Source organism: Triticum urartu, chromosome 5 (genome assembly GCF_003073215.2).
Source record: "Triticum urartu cultivar G1812 chromosome 5, Tu2.1, whole genome shotgun sequence".
NCBI classification, from domain to species: Eukaryota; Viridiplantae; Streptophyta; class Magnoliopsida; order Poales; family Poaceae; genus Triticum; species Triticum urartu.
In genome coordinates this window covers 395970911-395988170 of record NC_053026.1, presented here as the reverse complement: position 1 = coordinate 395988170, position 17260 = coordinate 395970911, and the positions used below count along the sequence as shown (strand labels likewise).

General features: G+C 41.5%; 2 long non-coding RNA genes across 8 annotated transcripts; both read left to right on the top strand.

The window, feature by feature from the left end:
- Positions 1 to 366: 366 nt before the first annotated feature.
- On the top strand, positions 367 to 9434 carry LOC125509250. Of its 4 annotated transcripts, none has more exons than XR_007284009.1 (10): positions 367 to 388; positions 469 to 528; positions 626 to 691; positions 764 to 876; positions 962 to 2415; positions 2509 to 2658; positions 2752 to 2830; positions 2920 to 2986; positions 3059 to 9236; positions 9343 to 9434. It is a non-coding gene; the product is annotated as an uncharacterized LOC125509250 (long non-coding RNA). The 4 variants fall into 4 exon arrangements; XR_007284011.1 differs by having other exon boundaries at positions 375 to 388; positions 617 to 691; XR_007284010.1 differs by lacking the exon at positions 367 to 388 and having other exon boundaries at positions 465 to 528; positions 962 to 2064; positions 2278 to 2415.
- A 1197-nt stretch (positions 9435 to 10631) lies between these two features.
- On the top strand, positions 10632 to 14735 carry LOC125509249. 4 transcript variants are annotated; one of them, XR_007284007.1, is made up of 6 exons: positions 10632 to 11053; positions 11163 to 11419; positions 11532 to 11583; positions 11682 to 11763; positions 12253 to 12382; positions 13555 to 14735. It is a non-coding gene; the product is annotated as an uncharacterized LOC125509249 (long non-coding RNA). The 4 variants fall into 4 exon arrangements; XR_007284008.1 differs by lacking the exon at positions 13555 to 14735 and having other exon boundaries at positions 10632 to 10785; positions 10976 to 11053; positions 12253 to 12559; XR_007284005.1 differs by lacking the exon at positions 13555 to 14735 and having other exon boundaries at positions 12253 to 12559.
- The last annotated feature ends 2525 nt before the right edge of the window (positions 14736 to 17260 follow it).

Sequence of the window (17260 nt, the reverse complement as noted above, 5' to 3'; positions counted from 1 at the left end):
ACTAGTTATATGAAAACTAAGGCTTCATCATTCTGTCTTTATAATGTGATACTAACATTTTCAATATATTTCCAGGACACCACTGCTAAACCAGTTCAATCTTCCAAGGCTATTGCTGTTAAAAAGAATAAAGAATCTAGTGATAGCTCAAATTTTGACTCAGATTCAGATTCCGAAGAAGTTCTCGGTTGTACTTGTTTACTCTTGGTAACTTCTCTTGTGTGATATTTGTATTTCTTAAACATTGTTTTGCTGCTAGCAAATCTTTTTTCTATGCCATCTTTCTTACTTTCTTTGTCCAGGATATACCACTGCTAAAACAGTTAATGCAAAGAAATTAGAATCTAGTGGTAGTTCAGACAAGGACTTGGATTTAGATTCTGATGAAGTAAGTGTTCTGTTACTTGCTTACTCATGGTCAAGTTTTGTTGTTGTGCAATGTTTAAAATTCCTTCCAATGTTTTGCAGCCAGCAAAATCTACTATTCCTGCTAAGAGGCCTCTGACAACAGAGAAAAAGAGTGAACATGTATGCATTATTTTTTAAATTTTATTTTATTGAAAGGATTGTCTTCTGTGATATTTATTGTACATTAATTGTTCTTATTGTAATTCAGTATTTGCAGTCCAAGGATGATTCTGATGATAGTTCTGATGAGAGTGATGAAGAGCCTGCACTAAAGAAGCCTAAGGTACTTATTTTTTGGTGTTTACTTTTTCATCTAAAGATGTTGGTTTATATTGCATTTCTTATTCTATCCCAGGATTCATCTTCCAAGAAAGAAAGTTATGGTGATGATGACAGTTCTGAAGAAGCTCCTGCCGTGATGATGAAAATGATCAATCGGTGTCAATGGCAAAGTCCAAGCAGAACGAAGTATAGTTTGAGTATATTTATGATGTTGTAATTTTTCCTCTTATGTTTGATGGTAATCAGCCTCTAACAAGCTTCCTATTTTCAGGAACGAAGATCTGAATCACCATCACCCCTCTAGAGAAATCAGTTTACTCATTCAAGTTCTGGAAATTCTTTATACCTTTCTGAGTTTACTTTGTCTTGCATGTGTTAGCTTTTTGTTTGTGCCCCTTTCTATGTCTGTTTCTTGTGTGCAAGCACTCCATTCTCTGTGTGTGACTGTGTGTCTTTTTTGCGTGTGTTGCTTGACTCTGTGTGTGTGTTGCTTGACTGTGTGTGACTTGAGGGCGAATATGTGTGTGGCTTGACTGTGTGTGTGTGCTTGACTCTCTGTGTGTGACTGTGTGTGTGTGTGTGACTGTGTGAATATTGCATTTGCTTGATGGTGTGGTTTGTATGCTTTGTTGAATGATTGGTTGTGTATAACTTGTGTTTTATATTGTTGTTATCTTTCTGTTTGTGCCCCTTTCTATGTCTGTTTCTTGTGTGCAAGCGCTCCATTCTGTGTGTGTGACTGTCTGACTTTTTTGCGTGTGTTTCTTGACTCTGTGTGTGTGTGTGGCTTGACTGTGTGTGACTTGAGGGTGAATATGTGTGTGGCTTGACTGTGTGTGTGTGCTTGACTCTTTGTGTGTGACTCTGTGTGTGTGTGTGTGTTTGACTGTGTGAGTATTGCATTTGCTTGATGGTGTGGTTTGTATGCTTTCTTGAATGATTGGTTGTGTATAACATGTGTTTTATATTGTTGAGGCCTAACACTGCCTTTGCCGGTCCCAAGCTCGGGTGTGAAAATGTGGAGGGAGCTGCAGTTACCTTCTTTGTATTGTTTGCATTACGAGTGTCGATAGAAATTACACAGTTTAGGTTACTGTCCTAATCGAATAGTGAATCTTCACATAATTTGGTAGCAAGTGACTCAAGCTTTAAAATGCATCCTTCCTTGCTAGTTGTACGAGGTCAGTGTTTTTCTTATACGATACCAAAGGAAAGCGAGTAGCTAAGAATTTAGGCCTATAAGGGTTTGATATATTTTTTTTACTTCTGTGCATGATTTTTTAGGTGGAAAGGTCTGCACGTACAAGACGTTTTGGATGTTTTGGAGTCCACCGCTTTGACTGTCTCCTGATGCTCTGGCTGTTTCCATCTTAGGTGACATGTGCTTTTTGTTTTTGATTGTGTCTCCTTGTTTGCCGCATATCAGTTTTGTATGTCGGATTGTTTGGGCTGATTTTTCTGGGCTCTTCTCATGGTATGAGTGGTCCTTTCTTTTTTCTTCTGCTGCCTATAAATAAGCTATTCTGGAGGCCTTATTTCTCGATTTCTAGATTCTTTGCTTTGGGTTCGTGATAAGGGTTCTTGCAGTTTGGTGTGCTGATCGGCTGCCTTCTTCGGTTCGTGCTTCTGGTCGATCTGTTCCAAGTCGCTCCGAATATATTCCTGGTGCTACTTCTGGCGGTGGATCTTCTAGTCGATCTGTTCTAAGTGCCGCTCAATATCCTGGTACGTTTTGCTTAATTGTCTTTTTTTCTGTTGTGTGTGATTTTGCTGCTATATGCACTATGTTCATATTATTATTGCGTTTTCTGTGGTTAGTTTTGGATCCTAATGAAGCGCACCGGTGTCGGCATGAGATTCGATGTGGGAAGCATCCTATTTATTTATACAACCACGGTCCATTGGCTGGAGTCGAGGAAATTCTCAAGCATAAAACGACATCTTCTTACTCAACATAATTTTAAAGAAGTTGGTATTGAATTTATGGATTTGTATAGCGACCTGATCCCGGTATATGAAATTGAGCCTCTTGAGAAAATTACTGATGTACAAAATTGACAGACAGGATGAAGTCGAAGCGGCACGGATGGCAGCAATCAACAAGGAAATTAAACGTGTGTTGACAGAAGTTCTTCTGAAGGTTTGTCATTGCATGGCTAGGTTTAGCAGAACATGTACTTCTGTTCTAAATTCAGCAAGACTGCCATTTCTTACTTTTGTCATTTCCAGGTTTCTGATGATCTTTTTAATGAGATCACGGCCAAAGTTATGAATGAAGATGATTCATCAGCTGGACGTGAGTGAGTTATACTTAATACTTAATGCAAATAGGTAGGTTGCATTGCTGATTATCGCCTGTGTGTTGCAGCAAATGAGATCACTGGTGTCTCTAGCTCAAAGGAGCTTGGTCTGGGAGAATCAGAAGTCAAGACCACAACTGTATTGGTCGTTTTGATGATACTGGGCTAAGTTCTCCTAAAGGTGCTTTCTTGGTCATGCTAATTATGATTCAGATGATGATGATGGTAAGGGTTTAATTCCAAATTTATCATCTGAAATTAAAGTTGGTGCAGCTCATCCTAAAGAAAGTAAGTTCTTGAAAAACACAAAGTGGACATGGTTTCCCAAAATTTATTTTCTAAAGAAGGAAGAGCTAATTATTAACTTTCTGAGTTTACTTCGGTCTTGCATGTACTAGCTTTCTGTTTTTGCCCCTATCTATGTCTGTTTCTTTCCATTTCTTGTGTGCATGTGCTCCATTGTGTTTGTGTGTGTCTGACTGTGTGTGATGTGCCCCTAACTCTGTTTCTGTCTGTTTCTTGTGTTCAAGTGCTACATTGTGTGTGTGATGTGCCCCTATCTATGCATGTTTCTTGTGTGCAAGCGCTTGATTGAGTGTGTGCTTGTGTGACTGTGTGTATTGCATTTGCTTGATGGTGTGGCTTGTATGCTTTGCTGAGTGATTGGTGTGTTTTGTGTTGTTGTGGTTTAACACTGCCTTTGCCGGTCCCAAGCCCGGATGCGAAAATGTGGACGGAGCTGCAGTATTGTTTGCCTTAGAACTGTTGATTGAAATTACTCTCCTAATCGAATAGTGAATCTTCACATAATGTCGTAGTATGTGGTTCAAGCTCTGGAATGCATCCTTCCTTGCTATGAAAAATCTAGCAAGTGTACTTGTCTAGAATTTGTCCCGTCTCCTAAATTAATCTTGCTGGGTTCTTAAATCTTGTCAGCACCAATGTTCTTTTCTGCTAATATATATACTTTTTTTTAAAATCAGTCATCTGTTTTTAATTTGGCTTTGATTTGTGGTTGTCTGATCATGCACGAATCTCAGCGTCGCAGGTGTCCCTCATTTGTCTGTAACTCACAAGTGCATGTCTTGTTTATTTGTTGTTGGGCTTTTTGTTCGGGTTGTGGGTTGCCCTCTCTGTTGTTGGCCTTTTTATTCGGGTTGTGGGTCCTTTTCGGGGGGTGACCTGCTGAGAGTGTGTGTGTGTGAGGGGGGGAGGGGACGGCGGCAGTGTTGGTGGCCGGAGCGTTTCAGCCGGGAAGGAGTTGACTTCGGCACACGGACAGGCACTGTGTAGGCTCGTGAGTCCCCTTTCCCCTCTTTGATTCAATTCATTTTATCGAAAAAGGCTTTTGTCCCGCTTTATATATAAGGCAATGATCGACATAGCAGATGCAAACCACCTGACATCACACAGACCAGAGGCAGATACAAGGGAGCTGATGAACATCAACACTACTCCAAACACCCAAAAGCAAACAACAAGTAGGCGGAAGAGCATAGCTAAGGATCTAAAGAGCACTCCACCGTGAACAGTAACCGCGAGGAGATGAAGCCGCAACTCGACGGAACCAAGGACTCCAAAGTGGTTCTTCCAACAAAGAAACGACACTGAAGAGCCACCACCACCCGATCCAGAGAATCGAGGTTTTCGCCCGAAGTAACACGAAGAACGTAGAGCCACCACGATGGAGCCTTCAAAGAAGGGAACGATGCATGGACGCCGCCGCCATCGGTCTGGCCCGAGCCAAACGAGGTTTTCACCCCGGCCACCACCTCCACCTCCGCCCAGGGTACTACCCTACATGAGAGCGTCGGCTGCATGACCATCAAGAACATCGAAGGCCCGCCCCATGCCGCCCATGCGGCCACGACAATAAGCCCGTCAGTGCCCGAGCCACGAGCTCTGCCCACGAGCTCGCAGCTCCCGCCACCAAGGCCGTCGCCCTGCAACCAGACACTCCAGAGACCATCAAAGGCACGAGCTTTGAGCCGACCGGCAGATCCCTAGCACCGTCGGAGCCGCCGGTGACCTACTCGCCCCGAGTAATGATCAGCGGCCTACAGGCACTAGGCCAGGAAAAGGGAGGGAGTGGAGCTTGTCCGGACCGACGCACCCCTGTGTCGGTGAGACGGTGATAGGTAGTCGGTCTACCCATCCCTCTAGCAGCCACCCCTGTGTCACCCCTGACGCCCTACCACGGCGTCCGGTAAGTACCACGTGAGGAAGAGGCGTCACCCATCCGCCGGCGAGGGCCGACCGCACCCTGCCGCCGAAGAAGGCCTCGAGAGGAGCGCCAACCACCACCACACAACATGCGCCTCCACGCTCCCCACCGGAGTAGAGCAAACACCTACTGCAGCACCACCACCTTAGAAGGGCCGCCAGCCACCCTTGCCGCCACCAACCGCCACTACCAGCCGAATCTGGGCAGGTATCTTGGAGTAGCACAACTTGTGTTTCCTTTAGGTCAAATGATATAGCTACTTCGATTCTAGGATAGAGATAACTTTGGCACTCGGATTTGTGATGTTTTTATCTAAGCTTAGTAGCCTGCATGTGCCCCATATGGATATAATCATGAATACGATACATGTGGTCAGAGTTGTTAGACATAGGTGATTTTCGTGTCCCTCCCCAAGAATGTTATGAGTACAAAATCATCATGGGAGGATGGTTTGGATTAATTCGAAGAGATGGCAATTTTGATGGTATATGATAACCTTGTGGGAGTTGGTCTATGTGAGCCTTATAACAATTGGTATCAGAGAAAGTTTATGTGTTTTATGGCAACCTTAAGTCTCACCAAGTCATGACTTGGTCAAGCCGTGATAACAGAGCTGGATATGTAGTAAGGATATGGCCCTTGGACTAACCCTTATACTCCACCTACTTGATGAACATCATGACCATGTTTATGAGTTCTTGGACTAGTTTGTGGTTATCATCATTGATGACCTCTTGGTCTATTCTCCCTCTGAGGAAGATCATAAGAAACACTTGAGAATGATTTTGGATAACTTAAAGAGCCCCAGTTATATGCCAAGTTTAAGAATTATGAAATTTGGCTAAAAGAAGTAGGGTTCCAAGGACTTGTTTTTTCCATGGAAGGTTTGTCAATAGACCCATCAAGGATAGAATCTGTAACCAACTTTTAGGCAAAACAAATGTGAAGTCGGAAGTTCCATCGAACTTAATAGTTATTATCGCAAATTTGTGAAGACTTTCAAGCATCGCCGATGACTTAACTCTTGAAGAAAGATAAGAAGTTTGAATGAAGGCCCAAGTGTGAAGTGAGCTTTCAAGAGTTTAAGAAGAGGTTAACCACTGATCCGTCCTTAGCCACCCTAGATATTTATACAAGTTTTGAAGTTATTGTGATGCATCTAAGCATGGACTCCATTCCGTCTTGATGCAAGAAGGAATCTTCGTAGCCTATCTATCAAGGCAACTACGGCCTCATGAAGAGAACTGCCCTACCATGATTTGGAAATAGCAGCAGTAGTGCATGCTATACGTATGTCTTCTAGATGATCAACCACTATGACGTTGATATCCATTACCATCCTAATGAGGCCAATTGGCAGTGGATACCCTCAGCAGGAAGTCATGTCCCTGTTCTGCCTTGACCAAGCAGAGCAACTAGTGCTACATGACGGCTTCGAGAAGTTTGGTGTAAACTTGATCAACCACTATGACGTTGATATCCATTACCACCCTGATAAGGCCAATGTCGCAGTGGATACCCTTAGCAGGAAGTCGTGTCCCTATTCTGCCTTGACCAAGTGGAGCAATTAGTGCTACATGAAGGCTTTGAGAAGTTTGGTGTAGAGCTAGTCAATAGTGTCTATCTTGCTAACTTCAAGATTAGACCCACTCTTAGGATGAATCAAGAAGTATAGAAGAAATCAATGAAATGATCAAGCATGGGAAAGCCATGCATTATCAGAAGACAAGCAATGTGTTATTTGGTTTGGAGGTCGCATCTGCATACCTAACCAAGAAGGTTTGTAGAAGTGGAGTCTACAAGCAGCACGCCTTCATCGATGAACCAGAGACCCTGGCGCATGGCAGAGCCGTATCGTGTGGCGCTCTTGCTGTCTCGAAAGATGTCTGAAGCTAAGTGTGAAGCATGTCTGCATGAGTTTTTTCTAGAATAAGAAGGAAGGAGTAGGTTTCACATATTTGCGGGATATGCGACAGCCCGTCGGGCAACGCGGTCACACTCGCGTGAACCCGCATGCACAAAGTTGTTGGCTGTGGGAGAATTAGCGAGTTTTTTGCAGGGTGGACTAGCGACTTAGCTGGTATTCCTGTCCCACTTGCGCCCTTACCAATGTCAAATTAAGGCCATGACTCTATCAGGGTCATAATTGACCATTGCCTAAGCTTGCCATCCTCAACCCATTACTTAACACCAAAGACATTTGCAAGCAAACTAGCAAATAACTACCTCTTCCAAATTTTAAGTCCCCACAAAGTTCCCAAGAAGGTTGTTGCATATAAAGGTACAAAGTTGACCTCCAAACCTGGAAGAGATTCCAAGAAGCTTTCAAAATCAAGTCATCCATCAAACGGGGCCTCTGCAAAGAAAACCACACATCGACCCCCACCCCTAACCAACTTACTACGAGATCTCAATTGTTGCCCTTGCTAAAGCTATATGTCAGAAGTTATGCCATCGAGTGCCTCGGTTGAGTGAAGCAATCTCATTGAAGAGCAAGCAACTTGGAGTGAAGACTATCGTTGAGCGATCTTTCTAAGAAACCTCACCCTATGTTTTGTATCACATCACTTACGATAATGTAGATCAAAATTTTGGACCCAACTTCTAAAATATCGATCACGGGGGAGTATATACTATCCGGTGGACTCTATACTAGCATCATTCTTAAGGAAAGTTCTGTCCAATTGTTCAAAGTGTATACGCCTAACACCAAAATACATTCAAGATGCAAAGGCCGACATATTTAACTTTACCAGGTGAAACTTAGTTAGAGTTTCTCCTCACTCAAGCTTAAGCCTTTCTCTAAACCAAACCTAACCCAAGAAAACCCAGCCTAGCTATCAAGGTTGTGATATGACAGACTTATATCAATGTGCTTAACTTACGAAATTGCAAGAGCGCCGCTTAAGCACCAACAACTATTGCTTGAGATAAATCCCAACATGAGATAGTGATTGTATGAGTCAATCATGTTGCATCCTTAAGCCCTCAACACACACCTAGTTGGGTGGTGTCATACTTAAGTTATTTTGAGGAGTTATGATTGGAAAATGAGATAGTTTGTTGGTAATGTAGATGTGATCTTGAGAAGATAGTCAAAGATGATCGGTGGATTATGAGATTTTAGGTATAGTAGGAGAGCATGATGATTATTATATTTGTGAATAACAATATCTTTAATTAATCTTGAAACAAGTTGGATTTAGTTACGTGATTGTGAATTTGTGATTTTGAACCAAATTTCAAGGTGGATTTCGACATTTTAGTTGGATTTAGTTAGGTGATTGTGATCTCGAGAAGATAGTCAAACTTGTCCGGTGGATTATGAGATATTATGTCTAATAGGTGAGCATGATGATTATTACATCGATGGATAAAAAGATCTTGAATTAATCTTTGAACAATTTGGATTTAGTTTGTGTGATTGACCTTGGACCAAATTTCATGGAGAATTATGAGATTTTAGGTGGATTTAATTTGGTGATTGTGATCTTCAGAAGATAGTCAAAGATATTTAGTGGATTATAAGATTTTAGGTCTAGTAGGCGAGGATGATGATTATTATATTAGTGGATAAATAGATCTTCAATTAATCTTGGACAATTTGGATTTAGTTAGGTGATTGTAATTTTGACCCAAATTTCATGGTAGATTATGAGATTTCAAGTAGATTTTAGTTCATATGACTTTTGAGGAGGTAGTCAATGATGTTCGGTGGATTATGAGATTTTAAGTTTAGTAGGTGAGCATGATGATTATTGCACTGGTGCATAAATAGATCCTTAATTAATCTTCGAACAATTTGGGCTAAGCTTTGAAGCGGCAGGAAGCACAATCGCACAATAGGCGCTTAACACTTGAGGATCTCGAAGATTCATGGGATAGAGACATAACACTATTCCAAAAAGACCGCCACGCTTTGGCCTATGACTTTAAGTAGTATGAAATGCTGAAACAGAACCCATTTTGGTGTGACATGATGGAAAGCTATGGAGTCTGAACAACTACAGAACTGACGTCTGGTACGTCCATTTTGCATCATGCTTTTATATCGATATTTATTGCATTATGGACTGTTATTTCACTTTATGTCACAATACTTATGGCTATTCTCTCTTATTTTACAAGGTTTACATAAGGAGGGAGAATGCCGGCAGCTGGAATTCTGGGCTGGAAAAGGAGCAAATATTAGAGACCTATTCTGCGCAACTCCAAAAGTCCTGAAACTCCACGGAACATCTTTAAATAAATAAAGAAAAATCCTTGCCAAAGATGAAGGCCAGGGGGCCCACACCCTGCTCACGAGGGTGGGGGGCGCGCGCCCCCTCCTAGGGCACGCCCCCTACCTCGTGGGCCCCCTGGTGGGTCTCCGATGTCCATCTTCTGCTATATGAAGTCTTTCGATGAGAAAAAAATCAGAAGGAACTTTTCGGGACGAGACTCCACCGCCACGAGGCGGAACCTTGGAGGAACCAATCTAGAGCTCCGGCAGAGCTGTTCTGCCGGGGATACTTCCCTCCGGGAGGGGGAAATCATCACCATCGTCATCACCAACGCTCCTCTCATCGGGAGAGGGCAATCTCCATCAACATCTTCACCAACACCATCTCATCTCCAAACCCTAGTTCATCTCTTGTATCCAATTCTTGTCTCAAAGCCCGGGATTGGTGCTAGTAGGTTGCTAGTAGTGTTGATTACTCCTTGTAGTTGATGCTAGTTGGTTTATTTGGTGGAAGATCATATGTTCAGATCATATATGCATATTATTACCCCTCTGATTATGAACATGAATATGCTTTGTGAGTAATTACGTTTGTTCCTGAGGACAAGGGAGAAGTCTTGCTATTAGTAGTCATGTGAATTTGGTATTCGTTTGATATTTTGATAAGATGTATGTTGTCTAGCCTCTAGTGGTGTTATGTGAACGTCGACTACATAACACTTCACCATTATTTGGGCCTAGAGGAAGGCATTGGGAAGTAATAAGTAGATGATGGGTTGCTAGAGTGACAGAAGCTTAAACCCTAGTTTATGCGTGGCTTCGTAAGGGGCTGATTGGGACCCATATGTTTCATGCTATGGTTAGGTTTACCTTAATACTTTTGTTGTAGTTGCGGATGCTTGCAATAGAGGTTAATCATAAGTGGGACGCTTGTTCAAGTAAGAACAGAACACAAGCACCGGTCCACCCACATATCAAATTATCAAAGTATCGAACGCGAATCATATGAACATGATGAAAACTAGCTTGACGATATTCCCATGTGTCCTCGGGAGCACTTTTCCTATTATAAGAGTTTGTTCCGGCTTGTCCTTTGCTACAAAAAGGATTGGGCCACCTTGCTGCGCTTCATTTACTTTTGTTACTTGTTGCTCGTTACAATTTATCTTATCACAAAACTATCTGTTACCACTTATTTCAGTACTTGCAGAGAATACCTTGCTGAAAACCGCGTATCATTTCCTTCTGCTCCTCGTTTGGTTCGACACTCTTACTTATCGAAAGGACTACGATAGATCCCCTATACTTGTGGGTCATCAACGTCATCCAAGCACTTGGTGGTGTGGAAGGTATCCTGGAACATACCTTATTTAAGAGAACATAGTACTATATTTCCCTACTTGGGAGGGTTTGTTTTGGGAGAAGGCTTCAGGTTTTGAGGAATCAATCAAGTACAAAAGGCTGACAAATGCACAACGCTCTGGTCCTAATCAAATCCACAACAGAAGATTTACCCTATGGTGGGTTTCCACTTTCCAGGTTCAGCTAGAATATTAACTGGTTCCCTAGCCCGGGTCAAAGCCCCTCCTCCAACAAGCAATGAACAAGTTCATGAAGGTAATAACATGCTAGCTGTAGCAAACCTAGCATTATGGCAATATCCCTGTTGTAGTAAAAAAAATCTTATTTAATAAATGACATGCTTGTTTATTTTCTCTTTTGACAGCCAAATCCTGCTATGTATGTGCCGAGGGAGAGAATAAGAAAGGGTCTTCAGTTGTATTCATCTGAACCCACCGAGCCATATCTGTCTTAACAGAACTACAGAGGTATATTCAGAAATCAAATCATACGTTCTGTGGATGACAAATGTCTATCGAGTTACCATTGACAAAACCTTCGAGGGTATCCTGACAACCAAACCAATCAATGGTGCCATCTTTATTTTCAATCCAAGAACTGGTCAACCAACTATTTTTGAAGGTTTGTTCCCTTTCTTTTGCTTTTAGCTCTAGTTTTCTTGCAATTATGGCATAACTGCGAAGCATCACAACTTAGAAGACTGATTTAAATTAAAATGGTTTATAATCTCCAGGTCATCCACACAAGTGTATGGGCAGGACAAAAGCGTTTAGTTTCTCAGCATGGTAATCATGCCAGTTTTTCTCATTCTTGGATTTAATTGAATTTGCATATCCATTCCGCCACAGCATGGAACTCACCGTCCAGATGGTGACTTTGCCAGCGAATCTCCCAGAACATGAGTTCCTTGCTGACTTGGAGCCGTTGGGACCCAGTCGAATGAAGCTCCTCAGCTATCACCTCAGGTTTGTCTTACTACCATTTTGTATCTTCAAGTCCAACCTTGTGATTCTTATCCAAAATCAAAATTATATAAGTAGCTGAATTTCAGTGCACAATTCTGTAATGCCTGATCAAGAAGATTTATGTCTTTCCATGAGCAGCTAACTGTCTCTCCTGGGACATTTGAATTCTGAATGTGAATATTGAAATGCATTCTATACAAAATTCAATCTTTCCAACTCACACTGCACTGTACATACAAATTTATTGCTGGTGCTTCTTTTGTTTCTAGCACATTTTACAAGTGATTTTTTTTCCTGGGATAGTTTCAGTGCCGAAATTGTTGATTTTGTTGTTCTTGGCAAATTCTGGTAGTATATCTTTTTTTTGCCTGTGAGCCAGTGTCGCTACAGATGTTGTTTCTTTCTTGCCACATTCTGTTACAGAGTGCTTTTTTGGGTATGATCCAGAGTCTCATATACTGAACTATGCGTTCTGTTGTTCCTTTGCAGGATTTGACATGACTTGCTAATATTTTGGAGAAAAACAAGCAGTATGATGGTAAGAAGTGCACCATTTTGACCTGTCGGCGAACATCTTGGGTCAGTGGTTATGTTTGGGGGAAGAAGAAAACCTATCGTGGTCAGTGGTCATTACTTGTCAAACTGAATCATTAGCGTCAAGTTGATGTTTCGCTTGGTGTTATCATCCTTGTCTAGTTGATGCTTTGTGATTTGAGCTTTTTTGTTGAAGCTTAATGTGTTATTTCATCTGGTTGCCCTTCTTCTTAAGATTGGATTACTTACATATTTCTTTTTAGCTGGATTCAGTTTACTATGTCAGTCAGTGTTTGGTTACATATTTTTGTCAGTCAGTTCTGTGCCTGAGACCAAATCAGTTGTTCTAGGCCTAGTCAAACCACTATTGCTTGAGCCAACTCTGGGATGGTGACGCGTTGAGTGTGGTCAAAGGTAGCCAGGACATCACCCTCATGGCCATGTAATCACCACCCCCACGCCCATCATTTGATCATCAATGAAACACTACAGCATCAGCATTAATTTTAACCATCTTGGCACTGATGATGATGCCTCAGACCTAGAGATAGAAACCGGGAAATAAGAATTATATCAGTAAGTGTAATTGTCCCTTGAGAACTTGGAATAAGTGATCATACTAAGAATTATATTAGTAAGTGCAATTGTCCTGAAGATGATAAGCGTGCACTGCCCCTCAGCTATTGTTTCTGTTTCCGTGGAGCAATGGTCATATAATATTTTGAGACCTGATGTCGCCGGCATGGCTCATATGATCGGATATTCTCATGGCCGTGCACTAAGCCTGTGTGTGAACAGAACATTTGTATGACCATCTCGCTTCGCTTGCTCAGAGACATGGATATTCTCATGGTCATGCGGTCAGGCCACCAACGGCAGCGAGTGTGAACATTTGTCTTTAGACCAGTATGAACTACTCGGATAGATGGCTGCATGGTACCATTGGACACGCTGGGTACTCTATTGTTCATCTGAATTCATCGATATATTTAATGTTCTCTAATTACTGTCAGAAATATCTATTTTGTTAGCGTGGCAAGAAACAGAAGAAAATGAATAAGTAGGAATGTATGATACAAACTTCTGAGCATGCATTCTTTGATAGGAATTGTATGATGTGATCTGTATAGGTATCGACTTGGTGTTTCGCCATTTCTAAGTTAAGATATTTGTGTGACATACTGACATCAAGCCTTAGCAGTACATTTCTAATGTTGTTTTGGCCTGAATCATCAATTCTGTTGTACGTACTTCCAGTATTTGTGTGGGACTATAATATCTGAAGCTCTGGACATATGGAGAAAAAGGAGGCACCTGCCTGGCGAGAAACCAGCACCTTTGGTGAAAGTCTAAATTCCGAATATATGCCTGGACTACTTGAGCCTTTTGCATAGTTTTTTACTAGCAGTAGTTCGACAATTTACAGTTAGCATTTTAAGAAAGAGTATTTGTATGTGCATCTTCAGCCCTGTTTCTTCTCTATTATGTCAATGCAAGATCTTACACTTTTAAATGAGGTAATTGACGCATGCTTTCCAATTTCCTTAAGGAGGTTGAGGTATGCAGTATTTGTCATCTCCGAGTTGAAACAATGCCTTTCACTTAGCTGTATTTGTTTGTTAGTATGCTACGTGCTCATTCAGATTCTTGCTCACCAAAGAATCATTCGAACCAAATGGTGAATCTTGATAACGCCTTTCAGTTGTACGATTACTTGTTCCAGGATTTTTTTTTCATTTACTTGTTGCAGCCAACAACTCTCTAATATCTTGTATCAGGATCCGTTGATTACTTATTTCAGGACCTGATCTTCAATTTGCCTAGTGCTACACAGAGCAAAAAATCTTCTCGTGGCTGTAACTTTTTCTTATGCATTACCGTTCTTTTTTTTATCAACTAGCTAGCTGTTGCCTGCGGTGCAAATTTTGTTTCCTGTTGTTGACTTGGAACATTTCATCCAGTGAGAAGGTTCTCAAGAGTCATGAGCTCAAGTATCCTGTAGGTGACTTGCAACTCTGGTTTGGCCTAGCATTTAGTATACTAAATTCTGAGTAACATGTACGCTGATAATAGTGAAGACAGTCAAACACTTCATGTACAAAAAGATATCGTTTTCAAATTTTGTAGTTGGATGTTTGTTGAACTAGTGGACACATGTGGCAGGAGTCTTTGAGCAAGCGAAGCAAGATGGTGGATAGTGACTTGCTTTGCTGACTGCTACTGCTACACTGGTGTTGTCTCTGGTCACTTCTTTGATCCGGCGACGTAAAGGTTGTGTCTCTGTGTGTGTGCAGTAGCTGTACATGGTCTCTGTAAGCCTTGGTGCTGTTACCCCATGGCATTGGTTGTCTTTGGTCATGTGTGATGCTGAAGCAAAGAACAATGGTATATATGTTCTAAAGCAACAACTCTTTAAGAGTGATCATTGTTTACATGTAGAAGTTTGTTTCTCTATTTGCACTACTTTTGATCTCTATACATGTCATTACTTAGATTAGCCACTATAGTGTTTAGGTAGAAACCCAAGTTGAAGCACACTAGATGATTATTGGCATGGTAAGGGGGGAAATTAGATAGTTTAAGAGATTATTAGTCAACTGAAATAATCAAGAAAAAAATGTGAACACATTATTGTTCTCGCTTTTCTTTGCCATTCATTGCCTAATCAACTATAGGGTATGTAGAATGTTAGTTCAAATACATGTACAACATTTTCAAATACATGATTGCCATTTTCTTTCAAATACATGCTTTGATATCTATTTTTCCATAAACATTGTAAGTTCTTCGTATACATCTGAAACATAGTATTTTACAATTACGCAAAAAACAATTTGATTTACACAATCATCTTTTACATTGTATAACATTTTTTAAATGTCACATATAGTTTTTGAGACGCATGAAGATATTTTTAATGCCATGAACACTTTTTTAATGTTGTGAATATTTCTTTACAGTAAGGTTTACAAAAAAACGACTATGTTTTCTCAAATTCACAATGGACATAATTAAATTTTGGGAATATTTGTATTTATACTTTTCATAATATAAAAAACAAAAAAATCTAAGAGAGGAAAAATAACAAGTACATTTTTTAGACATGTACACGTGATTTGCGCGTGGCAGGGAACAGAGTCACGGACTCCCTGGAGCAATGGGCTGCCTGGCCCATATATAGAAGCGCTGTAGGCAATCTGTCCTTCCAACTCGCTACAAGCAACTGGCTACAAGCGAGCTATAGCCACGACCGGGCTGGCGCGTGTCCGTGGAGTCATCTGGGATGGCAATCCCTACTTCCTGCTCCTTGCGGCAAATTGACGACCAATCGCACACGCAAAGCGAGTGAACAAGGGTACACGGGCTGGCTCAATCAGGAGTCATCATGTAGCCTACATGGATCCGGTTTTAGAATCTTCTAGAAGGTTCTTGTTCGCTCTTTTCTCATTTTCTCTTTTCCTGTTATTGTCTTTATGGGTTTTCATTTATTTTTACCCTTTTCCAAATTTGTTTAGAATTTTCAAAAGATTTCCTGTCTCTGAAAAATGCTCATATTAAAAAAAGTGTGTAATTTCAAAAAGATTTTTGTTTTCATAAGTTCTTCAAATTTTCAAAAAAACCAAGTAGAATTTGTAAAAACGTTTGGATTTTCATTCATAATTTCAAAAAATTGTGTGAAATTTCAAAAAAAAGTTCAACGTTTTAAAAAGAAATGTTTGACAAAAAACAAATTTTAGAAAATATTTGTGTTTTCTGAAGTTCTTCAAATTTTAAATAATTGTTCACAATTTTCAAAATGTCTGTATTTTTAGAAAATGTTCACGTTTAAAAACCGTGTTTTCTCAAAAATGTGTTATTCAAAAAAATCAAAACATTTTGAAACATGTTCACGTTTTCGAAAAAAACATAAACTTTTTAGATAATGTTCACAATTTTTAGAAAACATCTAAAAATTCCAAAATATGTCCAAACATTTAAAAATAATTGTCTCCATGATTTTTTTTAGAGGACCAAAGGAAAAAACATATACTAGAAAAAAAAGATTGTAGCTACAATAACCAGCATAGCTGGCCAAACGGGCCGGCCCGGCACAGCACGGCCCGGCCCATCTTAATCGTGCCTGGCATGGCCCGGCCCGCCATGGCACGATTATTAGTCGGGCCGTGTCGTGCCGGCCCGCGTTCTGCCCCCTCCGGCCCAAGCACGGCCCAAGCACGGCCCAGGAGCCAAACGGGTCGGCCCGATGGCACGCCAGGCACGCTGGCCCACTAGACTGATGGCCTGCTAGGTTGTTTCTTGGGCTGATTTTGGCCTGTTGGGCTGTTTTTTATGTGTTATATATAAAAAAATCTGGATAAAAAATAAAAAAGATAAACGGGCCGTGCCGTGCCGGCCCGCGTGCCCAGCCTTCAGGCCCAGGCATGGCCCAAGGCGGGCCGCGTGCCTGGCACGGCCCGATTAGAGCGTGTCGGGCCTGGCCCATCACGTGTCGTGCCAGCGTGCTTGCGGGTCGGCATGCCAGGCCCAGCCCATTTGGCCAGCTATAATAACCAGGGCCGCTACAATAGCTGGTTCATTGGTCACTATTGCTTTTTTTTGCGAAAACATTGGTCATTATTGTTGCTACATGGTCAGCCCAGTCAAGGGTGGGGGCCTATGCGTTTGCCTGCCAATTTGCTGCATAGAGCGATAAATAGGAGCTCCCATCCAGGACGTGTTTGGTAGCTCGCATCCCCAGGCAGGGTGTGTGGGACCAAATTGACTCGTTTGATTAGTTGGATTGCATCGAAATCTTGGCCAGCATGAACCTCAAAGCACCACTAATCAGCAGCTTCCAGGGAACCAGGCTACCATGGAAATGTTTCCCACAACTTAGTCAACTATGTCAGAGCCCATAATGGCTTGGCTGCACACGTAAGTTTCTAGGCATGAAATGTCATATGATCCCTTTGAGCCTGGGTGG